The sequence below is a fragment of the Canis aureus genome, chromosome 26 (assembly GCF_053574225.1).
Source record: "Canis aureus isolate CA01 chromosome 26, VMU_Caureus_v.1.0, whole genome shotgun sequence".
NCBI lineage: Eukaryota > Metazoa > Chordata > Mammalia > Carnivora > Canidae > Canis > Canis aureus.
The window spans coordinates 25,111,221-25,125,393 of NC_135636.1; the positions used below are offsets into that span (position 1 = coordinate 25,111,221).

General features: G+C 45.9%; 1 protein-coding gene and 1 long non-coding RNA gene across 10 annotated transcripts in view; one reads left to right on the plus strand and one right to left on the minus strand.

Annotated features, from left to right (window-relative positions):
* Positions 1-14,173, plus strand: part of FKBP1A (FKBP prolyl isomerase 1A) — a 58,505-nt gene that overhangs the window by 1,164 nt on the left and 43,168 nt on the right. The gene's annotated exons all lie outside the window — the stretch shown is intronic.
* The window catches only part of LOC144298099 (uncharacterized), a 50,088-nt gene continuing 36,540 nt past the window's right edge, over positions 626-14,173 (minus strand). Inside the window, exons 5-8 of one of the 4 annotated variants that reach the window (XR_013365090.1) lie at positions 8,965-14,142; positions 8,660-8,796; positions 7,418-7,510; positions 626-6,739 (exon numbers count right to left, since the gene is read on the minus strand). This is a non-coding gene — a long non-coding RNA (uncharacterized LOC144298099). Of the gene's footprint in view, positions 7,511-7,914; positions 8,797-8,964; positions 14,143-14,173 lie in introns of those variants that run through there. The other 3 variants (XR_013365089.1, XR_013365086.1, XR_013365088.1) reach the window with 3 other exon arrangements.

Here is a 14,173-nt window from a genome sequence, read left to right on the forward strand (position 1 = left end):
GTGATTGGTGTAGCCACAGTTGATATGAATAACCTTCCCTCCCTCTCCCCCTTCCCCTTTCTCCCCCTTCCCACCCTTCCCTCTGTTCCTCCTCTCCCTTCCTCTGTTTCTTCTCCTTCCCTCTCTTTTCCTCTTTCTCCTCCTCCTCCTGAGTAGTAGGCTGTAGGCAGTTAGGTCCATGCTGCTCAGGGATAAGCTCTATTCTCTCCCAGATTATGGGGGCGGCCCTCTGTGAAGGGCGGTAACTTTCATAGGGAAGGAAGAGAAAGGCACTTCACATCTCCCTTCCCATGCTCTCTCACTTATTTGGCTGTTTTGTCTCTCTGGCCTTTCTCCAGGGGCAGAAATGGGGGCAGGGGGTGGAGGGAGTTAAGAACTAGAACCTTTTAAGGGCTACCCAAGGAGGAAGTATTAAAACCCATCTTCAAGAGTAGGGAACTCTCTCTCGTGCCTATAAAATGAAACTGGAAGGTGCTTTTGACATTTTAAACGGCTGTCTTTGTAGGCTGCGGTCAGCACCTGAGCCTAGGCGCTCTAATGGAGGAAAGCTTGTCTGTTGGGTCGCTTTTGATCAGTGTGATGAAAAGAGTAAGCCTTGCCTTTCACAGTGCTAGGGTGAGTAGGCAGTTTATTCAGTTCCCACAGCCAGCTAGGGCAGATGCTGGCACTCAGGTGATGAGGTGACTTCTCCCACCCCCCATATTATAAGTAGCCATGTTAGGATGATTGGCTGTATCTGTCTCACTCCCAAGTCTGTGCCCCTCATCCTTGGTTTACCCATCTTCTGGTGCTGATAGCAGGATTGGATCCACGGCATGTAGGCAGAGCCACGTTTCACTGTGCCTTTTGGTGAAACGTCCCCACACAGCATGTCTGGAGCCTTTCCTAAGAGAACAGATGGTCGTGGGACCCAGAACACCATCAGGGCTCCCAGTGCCTCTTCTCCCAGTCTGTGTTTTCCTTGAGGGTGGCACCCACCCACACGTTCCCAGAACAGCAGCAGGACCCTGGCGTGCACTAGGACAAGAGCTTTCTTTTTTATTTCATTTTTGATAAGCTCTACAAAGACGCCTTAGTGAGAAGCCAGCTCTGCCTCTTGCTCACAGAATAGGCTGTTCTTGGGCAGGCGGCTTTGTTCCTGCGGGTCTTTGCCACCAGCCTCCCAGGAAGAACCTGTTTGAGACCTGTGGGGGCGTGAGAGGAATGGGTAGGCGCTTTGAGATTTCATCTATAGCAGTGAAAGCTTTCAAGCCTGTGGGAACAGACTTCATCTGGAAGGAACATGATGGGGGTGGGGGAGCACCCTCAGGACTTAAGGGTCTTCACAGGCATGAAGCCCCCCTGGGCCTCAAGAAGGAAGAAGAAATGCTCCTAATACCCCTGGTTTTCATCCCTGTTATTCTCTGCTTGGCTGCCTCAACATTCCCTTGTCAGATTTCTTTTTCTCTGCTTCTCCCAAGTGGTGACTGTTGGAAGTCCCCTGCGTGCCCTTCCACCCCTGGGCCCAGTTCCTCACATTGCTTGGCTGTGTGACTCCAGTGATTACAATTCCTGGGAGGAAGAATCTGATTGACCCAGGTTCGGGTCAGGCAAACACTCTTGATCCAGCCTGCTGTGGCCTGGTATCCACCGCTGCTGATTCGGAGCCGGTCCAAAGAAATAGCCGTGGAAGTAAGATAGCCAAAATCCCCTCGCAGCCGCCAGAGAGATCTGCATAGCACAGACTGACTTTGACCACATGGACATTTCAAGTGCTGCTGGTGGTTGCCAGTTACAGCCTCGAGGCCACTCTCAAGGCTCACTCTGGTGCCTTCTGTGGCCTCTAGCGGAGCACAGCATGCGCATGGCTTCAAAGAAAGGCCTGTGTCACCTCTCTGTGGTGCCAGAAGGGAAAATGAAAACTTTGCTGTCACCAGCCAAGCACCTCCTAGTAGCATGACAGGCATCGAGGTGGGAGGAAGGAGGTGGCAGGATAACCTGCCAAGTATGTGCCTTGAGGATCAAGTGGATTCTCACAGCTCCTTCCTTGCCTTCGGTAGCTTCGTCATCTTTATTGTTGAACTTGTCCTGACACACAGCTAGGCTTATGTCGCTTTTACTCATATCAGCAGGCCACATGCCTGCCATTGTCAGAGCAACCTCAAGTGGATTGAAGGAATTCTTTTTTTATCCTCTTAAAAAGTAGTTAACATTTCATCCTTGGGATTGGGTTTAAGTTGTCAGTAGCCTGGCTTCTATATGAGAAAAACCAGAGGTCCCTCAGCCCTATCTTGTCAGCAGGTCCACTTAGCGGGCATCTGAGGTGGCCACTCTCCTGCAGCCCCTGTCTCCAACCCCTTGTTTTTCTTTAACCCCTATCTCCCCTCTCTTCTCAGCTTTATTCCATCCACCCTCCCTGCTGTTTCTGGTGTTCGGAGGAAGGCTTACCCCCAGTAGAGTCTCCACAGACTGGTCCTTCCCCTTGCCTCCACCCCATGGCGTCTTCGGTCAGACAGGCTGGCACTGTTCGGCCAGGGCTGCAACAGGACCCTTTTACTTCCTACAGCAGGTGTTTATGAAGCAGCATCAGCAGCAAGCCAGGCTCTAGGGGCATGACTAGTGAACAGCATAGGCAAAGACTTAATCTGCTGGGGCTTCCCTGGGGTGATGTGGCCAGTAGCTTGCAGGTGTGAATGTCAGGTGGCAAGAAGCGCTGTGGAGAGATGGAAGCAGAGTGCAGGCATGGGGAGGGGTTACTGCTTTTGGTGAGGGTGGTTGGCAAAGGTCTCTGACAAAATGACCATTTTAATATTGACCCAGAGGAGGTTGGGAGTGAGCATTGTGGAAGAGTCTCAGGCAGAGGGCCTGAAGCTGGGGCATGCTTGGTGTGTTTGGGGAATAGCAAGGAGACCAGTGTGGCTGGACTGGATGGTGTGAGGGGAAAGCTGTGGGAGAAGGAGGTGATGGTGGGGCCTTGTAGGTTGGTTTAAGAGCACTGGCATTCTGAATCCTCAGTGAGGTGGCAGCCATTAGAAGGTCAGGAGCTGACTTGGATTTATTTATTTATTTATGCGTTTATTTTAAAATTTTTATTTGACAGAGAGTGCACAAGCAGGGGGAGCAGCAGGGAGAGGGAGAAGCACGCTCCCGGCTAAGCAAGGAGTCCAATGCAGGGCTCGATCCCAGGACACTCGGATTATGACTCAAGCCAAAGGTGGCTGACACCTAACTGACTGAGCACCCCCCAGGTGCCCCTGACTTGGGTTTTAATGGGCCCACTTCCTTTGGGCTACTGACCTTCTATGGGCAGGGACAGAAACAGGGCTCTGGTTGTATCTTGGGTATGTAGTGTGCTGGCCTGGCCAGGAGGGAAGAGGTGGTGCCAGGTGGACAGTGAGCCCCACCAAGAGGGGTGTAGCATCCTTGAGTGGATTTCACATCTTGCCTCTGCCCTGTAACTTATGAGAGCTTGGACAAATTGTCCCACTTGTCTCAGCTTCTGTGTGCCATCTGTAAAATGGGAGTAACAACACCTGCTGGGGGCAAGTGCGTTCCTTGGGGCGGGAAGCAGTGACAGCCACGTCTTAGTGCACATAAGGTCGTTAAGGCTGCCAGTGTCCAGGCACTGAGTGATGATGTATCCCTATCGGTCCTTCGGCCAGTCAGCACCACCTAGGATGCCTAGAGTGGGAGAAAGGTAGAGTCCCAGTGGTAACACTCAGCCCCTAGAGTGGCCCATATTCACTCACAGGACAGGGTTGGAGCTGAGACCTCATCCTCTGTTCCTTACACATAGGGAAGTAGGCACTGATAAGATAGATCTGAGTGAGTATTCATGTTCAAACAGGCCTACACCTTGCCTGCAGAATAGAACATATTGGCTAAGAAAGTTGCAGCTGATCTAAATGGGTGTACTCAGGGAGGCTGTTAGCATTTGTTTCCCTTTCCTTGTTTCCTGGTGGGCATGAGAGGGGCAGGGTTGGGCTATACCAGTCTGGCTGTGCAAGTCAAAGTGCCAGTCCTTTTCTTTTTTTAAACTGAAGTATAGCTGACCTATACTGTTTCACTGGTTTCAGGTGTGCAACACAGCTCTTAAACAAGTCTGCATCCCGCTGTATTGTTGTATTGCCCCCCCCATCCCCCGTCCCCAGCTGCCATCCCAGGGTGTCTTCGTTTCCTTAACATAATGCAATTTTAACATTTTGGAAATAGACCTTGCTGTGGAAGCCTTATTTTCTTTTCTCTGGAATTGTGATTACCAGCATACACAGTCAGGCCAGTGTCCCATGATCTTTTCATGGATAAGAGCAGAAGGCTCATGTGTCTTAAATGAACCGAACAATGAACATAGCATGCTTGTATGTGTAACTGACTTGTGAAGTTTTCAGACATAGAGAAACATCCAAATAAATACCCCTGTGCCCATGACCTAGATTCTGTGATGGTTAACATCTTGTCACGTTTGCCGTTTCTGTCTTCTTAGAGAAAACGCGCGCGCGCGCGTGTGTGTGTGTGTGTGTGTATAATCTATGGGTTGTTCACCGAGTCACTTCAGCTGCAGACATCATGACACTTCACCTTTAAATACTCGAGCATCTGGGCAGCCCGGGTGGCTCAGTGGTTTAGCGCTGCCTTCAGCCCAGGGCAGGATCCTGGAGACCGGGATCGAGTCCCATGTCAGGATCCCTGCATGGAGCCTGCTTCTCCCTCTACCTGTCTCTGCCTGCCTCTCTCTCTCTCTCTCTCTGTCTCATGAATAAATAAAATCTTAAAAAAAAAATAAATACTCGAGTGTGCTATAAAAATGAGAATATTCTCCTTATCCTCCTACTGGTCACACTTAAGAAGATTTAAAATGATTTGATAGTACCTAAAGCCAAATTCATATTGAAACCACCCCAGTTGTAATTAAAGCGTTTATTTTTTTTTTAATAGCCAGCATTCTTTTAAGGTTTATTCATTGTAGTTGGATATTGTTTCTAGTATCAACCTAGAAGAATCCTTACTCAGGTTTTTTTCGTAATGACCCTAATTTTTCAGAGAGCAGGCTTGTTCCCTTACTGAATGCCCTACGTCTGTCCCTTATTGTCTCCTGGTGTTGTTGGACTTCTCCGACACCGGCCTGGTGCTGTCTTCCGTCACTTCATATGGGGTGCTATATGCTTCATACCCAGCACACCATGGGGGAACATCCCTTTTTGTGATGCTGAATTTCATCTTTTCTGTAAAGGTACACTTTCCCCTTTGCAGTAAGCAGACAATATGTGGGGTTCTTGGGCATCATGCCTCTGTCTAATCCTCATCCACCTTTCACCTCTGGCATTGACACCATTGATAATTCTTGCTGGAAGATACCATTTCATTGGCATTTACAAAGTGGCAGTTTTAAAATTCCTTTATACTTCCTACATTTATCAGCTGCTATTCTATAAAATAGGGTAAAGCTTAATTCTTTTCCTTTAATTGTCAAATTTTAAAGTGAAGAACTTGTTTTGTCATCTCTGGTGGTGGCAAATGACTGCCCCTCCCCCATCTACTTATTTATGGGTTTTTTGTTGTTGTTAATATACTGTGGAATCATAAATTTCCTCAGAGCTTAGAATCATTGATAATCATTATTCTTTTTGATATTTACATTATCCCAGATTTGGCTATTAGGAGCCCCTTTGGGCTGCCTCTGATACCTTTTTGATACGTTCCCCTTGTTTCTTAATCACCTCCTTAGTTCCCCTCCTCTGGTCCTGGCATCAGTCATCTCTCCTAAGAGCTCTGTATCCTTTCAGTGGGTCTCATTGATTTTTTTTTTCCCCATTAATAGCTTTATTGGATATAATTTATGTACCATAAGATTTACCCATTCATCCATAGGCTTTTGAACTTGAACATTTTTGGTGGTTAAAAACTGATTTTGTGGAGTGCCTGGCAGTAGAGCATGCAGCTCTTCATCTCGAGGTGGTGTTTTAAGCCCCATGTTAGGTGTGGAGTCGTGTTAAACTGATTTTATGAAGTGCTCATGGGTTGTTATCTGTAAGCTGGGTTAATTGTTATCTGTAAGCTAGGAATTGCTTTCCTCTCTAAAAAGAGTATTGTTACCTGCTATTTCTCATGGAAAAGGCCAAGGGTGTTTTGGATAACTTATTATCCAGTTCTCCCTTTGGTGTTCATGGTGATGTTTGTTTATTTTTATTTCTCTTTTTCCTCCTCTGTTCTTTTACCTACTGAAGAACTCAGCTGAGTCCTCATATTCCTTCCCCCAGCTCCCTTTAACTTCGGTAGGATACATTCTAGCAGTGGAGGGGGAGGGGGAGAAAGGAGAGAGGAGGAGAAATAGTCCACTGCTGGGACTGCTGTCTCTGCTCTTGCTGCCTTTACTCGTCCCCTTCCAGGAGCTCAGACCTCCCTGGCCTACCTTCAATTCCTCTGACACACTGAGCCCATCCCACCCAGGGAGCTCTCTGGCTCTGTGTTTCTGTGCCACCACCCTGCTGCTGCTCCCCACCACAGGCAGGCTCTTATCAAGCACAGCTTCCATGGCAGCCGTCAGTGAGTCTCTCCTGACTGACCCTTGGCTGAATGGTTTTTCACACAAGCACACCACATGTGCCTGATTGTCCAGCAGTGGCACCCATCTATTTCCTTCTTGGTCTTCCTCATAGGCAGTCTGAGTACAGTGGCCTCCACTCTTTCCCCAGCAGACTGCAGGCCTTAAGAGAATAGACCCACACTGGTGGTGTTCTCCAGGGTCTCTCCCCATCAGCACCTGGCATGGAGTCACACAGGGACTGTTGGAATAGTGGTCATTTAGGATCTAGCTGGAATGGGGAAAGCCCATATTCTTGTTAGGTTTGGCATAGTATGTCTGTTTCCCTTAAGTTAGAATAAGAAGGAAAATACTTAGGTTTTGGACTTTGCCCCATCCCTGTGGATTAATAAAATTGTGACTACTTCCTCTCACACCTGCTACATACAAAGCAGCACGCCAAGCCCTTCCCTCAGTCATTCAACAAACGTGTTAGGAGCTAGGAAAAGCCTCGGCTCTGCCCTTGAGATGCTTACCTTGAGGGAGTGCCTTCCCCTGTGCCTACTTTTTTTTTTTTTTTTTAATTTTTATTTATTTATGATAGTCACATAGAGAGAGAGAGAGAGGCAGAGACATAAGCAGAGGGAGAAGCAGGCTCCATGCACCGGAAGCCTGACGTGGGATTCGATCCCGGGTCTCCAGGATCGCGCCCTGGGCCAAAGGCAGGCGCCAAACCGCTGCGCCACCCAGGGATCCCCCCTGTGCCTACTTTTACAGGAGAAGTGCCCTGAGCCGCCCATACCTGGGTGGAAGTGCCATGTGGTCTTAGATGTGTATGGCTTTGGCTGGCAGGAGGGGAGAGCTTGCCAAGTGTGTGGAGGGGGAAAGGGAGCCTTTGGTTTTTCTGCAAGTCCTTACCCACCATCTCTTTTGTGCAAGGCACTATTCTAAGCACCAATAGTATAGGAATGAAAAAGACACATCATGGTGCCTGTCCTCATAGATCTTACACTGTAGTAGGAAAGAAAATAACAGATATGACTGATTAGCAAAAATATATTGTACATTAGCTAGTCAGTGCAGAGGAGGGGACAGGAGAAGGTTGAGATTTTAGATAGACCCAGGAAGACTTCAGTGAGAAAGTAACATTTGAGACAAGACCTGAAGAAGGTTAGGGAGTGGTCCATGTGACTATGCAGTAAGAGCATCTTAGAGAACAGCAGGGATGGGGCAGCACAGGTGGCTCAGCGGTTTAGCGCCGCCTTCAGCCCAGGGTGTGGTCCTGGGGGCCCCCGGATCGGGTCCCACATCAGGCTCCCTGCATGGAGCTTCTGTCTCTGCCCCCCCCCCCCCGTCTCTCATGAATAAATAAATAAAAATCTTTAAAAAAAAAAAAAAGAGAGAGAGAACAGCAGGGATAAAGGACCCAGGGTGATAGTATCCCTGGTGTCTATAGAGAACAGAAGGAAACCGTGTTCTTGGAGTGGAGAAGTGTGTGAGAGTAATCAGAGATGAAGTCAGTGGGATGCCATGTGGGGTGGCAGCTCTTCCAGGGCTTTGTAGACCATTTTTAGGACTTGGATTCTATTCTAAGTAAGATGGGGAGCTAAGGGAGGGCCTTGAGCAGAGGAGTAGTAGGGTCTGACATGTATTTTAGGAGAATGTCCTTCTAGCTGCCGTGTCAAGTTTAAACTGTAGGAGAAAGAGGGCAGAAGCAGGGATATGGGGTTGGGGGTTGGGGGAGGAATGCTGTGATCATCTGGAGCCAAGCCCCAGAACTCATGCCTTTAATCCCATATACCCTACAGATTCCCGCCTCTGTGTTTTCTGGAAAACAGAAAAAAAGAAAAGCTAAAGATCATGCATATTTCTACCATTACCAAATAGCCACTGTTAAGTATTGTTTTCCTTCTATGCATCTCCACCTGCTCCACCCCAGCCCCATGACATATAATGTGGCAGTCCTTTTATTCGTATTGTGATAAATTGGGAAATGAAAGGCATGCCCACAAGGACATGAATTGTAGTTCATGTTCTGGGATCCTGTGCTTTCTTCCCATCATGGGGCCTTCTTGAAAATATACTTTTGGTCATAGAATTGAAAGAGATTTAGCAAAAGGTTAGGAGTATTTCCAGATAAGAGATGGGGTATGTCCTTACACTTGTTTTCTGTGATGGGGGAAGAAGAAGCTGGCTCCCTCTTTGGGTAGGCACTTGACGTTTGATCATACCACGTGCATGGGCTTCTCAGAACTCCCAATTCAGGAAGGTTGCCCAGGGAATGCAACCACAGAGGCCTGGAAATGGAGCAAAGACATAGGCTTTGAATTCATAACTCTTAGCTAGCTACTGCCGGGTGGAGAATCTCTTTTCACTCATTATGATGGGGCAAGTGGATAGTTGACTATAAAAGTGGCATGACTTCTCTAAACATTTTATTTCAAATCCAAGCATAAATCATTTACTAAAGGCCCATGTCTTTTAGGGTGGCTCTTCGAGTAGTTTCCCATCAAGGTTCTTGCGAAAATCTAGTTTTGGATTCTTCTAAAGTCAAAACAGTAAGGACTATTGTGAGGTCATATCAGTGCCACACCCTTCTAGATTTTTTTTTTTTTTTTTTTAAGATTTATTTATTTGTTAGAAGGGTGCCTGGGTGGCTTAGTTGGTTAAGCATCTGCCTTCGGCTTAGGTCGTGGTCCTGGAATCTCCAGATCCGGCCCTGCATCAAGTTCCCTGCTCAGTGCGGAGCCTGCTTCTCCCTCTGCCCCTCCCCCTGTTAATGCTCTCTCTCTCTCTCTCTCTCTCTCTCTCTCTCTGTCTCTCAAATAAATAAATGAAATATTTAAGAAGAGTAAAGGTTTATTTATTTGAGAGAGAGAGAACATGCGTACATGCAGGAGAGGAGGGACACAGAGAAAATCCTCAAGTGGACTCCCTTTTGAGCTGGGAGCCTGACATGGGCTGGATTCCCCAGGCCCTAATATCATAACTTGAGCTGAAATCTAGTCAAACACTCAACTGACTTAGCCACCCAGGTGCCCCAAACCTTTCTAGAGTTTTAAGATTTCTTTCTTCAAACATACATTAGTCTTATTCACACACACACATATTCACTAGGAGTATTTTTTGTGACTTGCCTTTGTTGAGTCTTTCCAGTCAGCTGACCACTCTTTTTCTGTTCACACTCAGTTCATTTCTTTGCATACTGTTTATGTTTCCTGTCCTCAATAAGTGTAACTGACATAAATGAGTTTGCGGGTAACATAGCTGACCGGCCCTTCCTAAGCATAAAGTGCACGTGGGGAAGAAGAATTGGAGGTGATTAGAGACGGGGCTGAAGGCTCCTTTGCTGTGCTGGAGCTGTGCAGGCTGTGGTGTGTAGGAGTCTTTGGCAAGGCAGTTAAGTAAAAGGCGGTTGAGGGAGCTTCTGTAGATAAGAAGATAGAGGAAGGGAAAGAGCCATGCCTGAGTCAGTATGCCCATTTGCACCTAGGTCAGTACATCCATTTGGGAATGGTGGCTTCAAATGCAAATCTACAGAAAAATTAGTAATTTTCAGTTTGGTTCCCCCTCCTCCATTCAACCATTGTTCTTTTATACTTGAGAAAATACCTGTTGAGTCGAAAGCCAAAGTCCATTCTCCCTCTCCCATCTGTAAATGGCAAGAGCTTTATTTTGTTTGGCAAGTTTGGAGTGTGGGATATTCTGTTTTATTGTTATTGTTGTTGGACTTAGTTTTGGGTTTTTTGTCTTTAATTTTAAGATTCTCTGTAGTTTGGACCCTGTAAAATCCTGCCTTTGAAAACCACCTGCAAAGATACCATCAGCAACTGAAAACCACATTGTGAGTCATGAGCTTTAAGTGCCACAGGTGTGTAGCCCTCACTACAGATCCTTCTGCAGTCCTCCTCCCCACCCTGGAGAGGGTACAGGGGCTCTGCCTTCCGTGATGCATTCTTGCGTTATTAGTGAAATAATTACCCTGTGGTCCCCTTGAATCTCCAGACCCTGGCCTTGGGTCTTCACCACTGCTTCCATGACTTGCACTGAGTACCAGGAGCACGGTGCAAGGGCATTTGCTCAGCAGCCACTGGCCACGTCTGCCTTTCCTGGTTCCTCCTGAGCGAGCACACCCTGAAACAGGCGAGCTCCAGGAAAGAGCAGCTGTGGGGGAGGTGAACTTGAGATTGTTCTCCACATCCTTTTTTTTTTTTTTTTTTTTAAGCTCTCCTGCTCCTTCTCTAAGGATTTGAGTCTGGTTCTTCCCCCCAAGAACAGCTGAATTGTTTGGGAGGAAACTCAGATGAAGGTGACATCAACGCTTTCAACAGCCAAAGGCTGCTTTACTGGTCTCTCATGCAACCATAGCGTTTGCTCTTTTCATGGTCTTTGTGCTTTTAACCAGAGACTCTCAAATTTTTGCATTTTTTTCCCTCCCTGATTAGTAATTTAAAGGTGCTGAAAGTAAAAGCTGTCATTCTGGGATTACCCCTCAGAGTCTTCCTCCCATACAGGAAAGAGATTCTAAATAAGATTCCTTATGCTTGTCCTGCTGGTTCTTAAAGATTGTGCAGGCGAAACCACTCTTAAAGGTGCTGCTGGTCTGGAGGGTACCAGGGGTTGAGCCTACTGCAGCAGAGACGTAGGACTGAAGGCCAGGTTTGTGACCTCAAGCTGCCTTCAATCAGGAGAGACAATAATTCTTGAAATGGAGAATGCAGAGCTGTCCTGGGCAGCCTGTGGGTCATGAGGCATAGGTTTGTATGTAGTCAGAAATGCAAAGAGAGGCCCATGCTGGTGATGGGTTTTGCTAATAGTGGCCTCTGGAGCTTAGAGTGTCAGCTGTCATATCTGACTGTAACCTCAGTTGCCTTCTCTCATCAGAGCATGCTTTCTCTAGGAAATTATGGCACTAGCTTGGCAGGTGCTTTCATTGGTCAAGGGCTCCAGATCCTGGCACACAGATATCCAGAGTAAAAATGGGAGCAGTGGCTGAGACTTTACCAGCCACCTGCTTTACTTGCTCCCTCCCTTTACAGAGGAAGTACCTCGCTACTCACTGCCAGGTTGGATATAGGAGGTAAACATGTGTAGGATTTTAGTGAATCTTAATTTTTTCACTTAAAAAAAAAAAAAAAAAAAGTTTTGTGGAGGTATAATTGACATCCAGTAGACTGCTCGTGTTTAATGTGTATGTGCTCGTGTTTAATGTGTATGATTTCATAAGTTTTGATATGTCTCTTTGTTATTCTTCAAAACCTCCTCTTTCCATCCCTAGCAATCTGTGGCATGCTTTTCTATCAGAATTTGTATTTTCTAAAATTTAATATACATGGAATTGTACAGTGTATAGACCCATGTCTGGCTTCGTTTGCTTCAGCATAATTATTTTGAGATTTTTTTTGTTCCGTGTTATCGATAGTTCATTCTTTTTTATTGCTGAATAGTTTCCTTTTATATGGATGTGCTTGTTTATCCACTCACCAGTTGGCAGAGGTTTGGATTGTTCCAGTTTTTGGCTATTCCAAGTGAGTTTGCTATGGACATTTGTATATAAGTCTTTTTGTATGGCTGTCATTTATCCAGGATAAATGGAATGGCCCCGTCATATGGGAGGTGTATGTTTAACTTAGATGGCCAACCTGTTTTCCAAAGTGGTCGTTTCATTTCATATTCCCATGTGCAGTGTGTAAGAATTCCAGTTCCTCCACATCCTTACCACTGCATATGATCAGTCTTTTTAATTGTACTCATTCTAATCAGTAGTAGTCCTATCTCCCAGCCGTTTTAATTTGCATTTTTATGGTGACTAATCATATTGAGCATCTTTTCATGTGCCTACTTGCCACCTGTATATTTTTTTCAGTAAAGTATCAATTCAAATCTTTGCCCTTTTTAAATTGAGCTGTTTGTTTTCTTACCGCTGAATTTTAAGAGTTCTTTATATATTCTGGACACAAGTTCTTTATTGGATCTATGATTTGTGAAGATTTTTCTCCTAATCTGCCTTGAGTTTTCATTCACTTAAAAGTGCCTTTCAGAGTGCAGAAATTTTTAGTTTTGATGAAGTTCAGTTTATTCTTTTGTGCTTTTTTGGCCTCCTATCTAAGAAATCTTTGTCTCACAGTCATAAAGATTATTTCCCTATGTTGTCTTCTAGAAGTTTTATGGGTTTATGTTTACATTTAGGTCAATTACCCATTTTGGGTTGATGTTTGATCATGATGTGAAGTATAGGTTCAAGGTTTTACTTTTTACCTGTGGGCATCCAGTTGTTCCAGCCCAATATAGTTTTCATATCTAGAAATTTGGTTTGACTCTTTCTGTCCTCTACTAATTCTAACATCTCTGTCAGTTTTGGAGTGGTTTCAATTGATTGATTAGTCTTCTCATGGCGGGTCGTGTTTTCCCTCTTGTTTGCATGCTTGGTAATTTTGGGTGCTGGACATTATGAATTTTACTTTTTGGGGTGCTAGATATTTTTATTCCTGTAAATCTTCTTGGGCTTTGTACTGGGAAGCACTTAAGTTACTTGGAAACCATTTTGTCCTTTTAGGTATCTCTTTTATGATTTGTCAGGTAGGTCCGGAGCAGTGCTCAGTTTGGAGCTGATGATTCCCAGCTACTGAGATGAGATCTTTGAGGTGTCCTACTCAGTGCCTCATAAACCAGGATTTTCTCCAGTCTGGCTAGTGGGACAGTCACTATTCCAAACTCTGTGTAAGCACTGGGCACTATTCCTTCTAAACCTTTTGGATGGTTCTTTTCCTGGCCTTAAGTAGTTTCCTCAAACTCGTGCTGATCAGTGTTCTGCTGAATACTCAAGAGGGACCCTCTGCAAATCTCTGAGGATTTTTTCACTCTATACTTCTCTCCTTCCTGGTTTGTGTCCTTTGGACTCTGAGCTGCCTTGAGCTCCATCCAGGTCCCTCTCCCTGGAAACGCCCAAGGGTGTAAGCTGGGCAGACATAGAGCTTGCCATTTTAGTTTCCCCTCAGGGATCACTCTCCTTCATTGCTGTGTCCAGTGTCTTAAAAACGTTTTAGCTATTGTCAGGGTTGTTTCTCTCTCGCTCTCTTTTTATGGTGGAGGTTTTTGTTTTGTGTTTTTGTGGTTTCTTTATTGTTGTTTTGTTTTGTATTTGGTCACACAGAGTAAATCTGATCCCTATTCCTCCATGTTGGCTAAAGCTATTTTGATGTCACAGCTTCTGTCGTGTTCTGCATTCAGCACTGACCAGCCCGATTCCCACTCCAGAAAACACCATACACATGTTAAGTTCTGCTTCTTAATGAACACTGCATCCTCCCCTGTGTCACCTGTTTCCCTGGCCTGCAACTTATAGCCATATATAAGTGGTCTTTTCCTCACCACTGGGGAAGCCCTCCTTCTAGCCCATTCTTACTCCTATAGCCCGTGCCAGTTGTGTGAGATTTTGCTCAGCTCTGGGGATGTTGTTTACTTTTCCAGCTTAGATTATAAGACAACTCCTCCTCAGGCCTAAGGAACCCCACCACTAGCAACACCACCACCCATCCTTCCCTAAGATTTTCTCCTGCAAGGAAGTGAGATGGACAGTTGGTGACAATGGTCTGAAGTTCTGGAGCAAGGCTCATGTCTTCTTCTCAGGGGAAACAGCTCATCTGAAATAGGGGAAGAGAATAAGGATCCTCA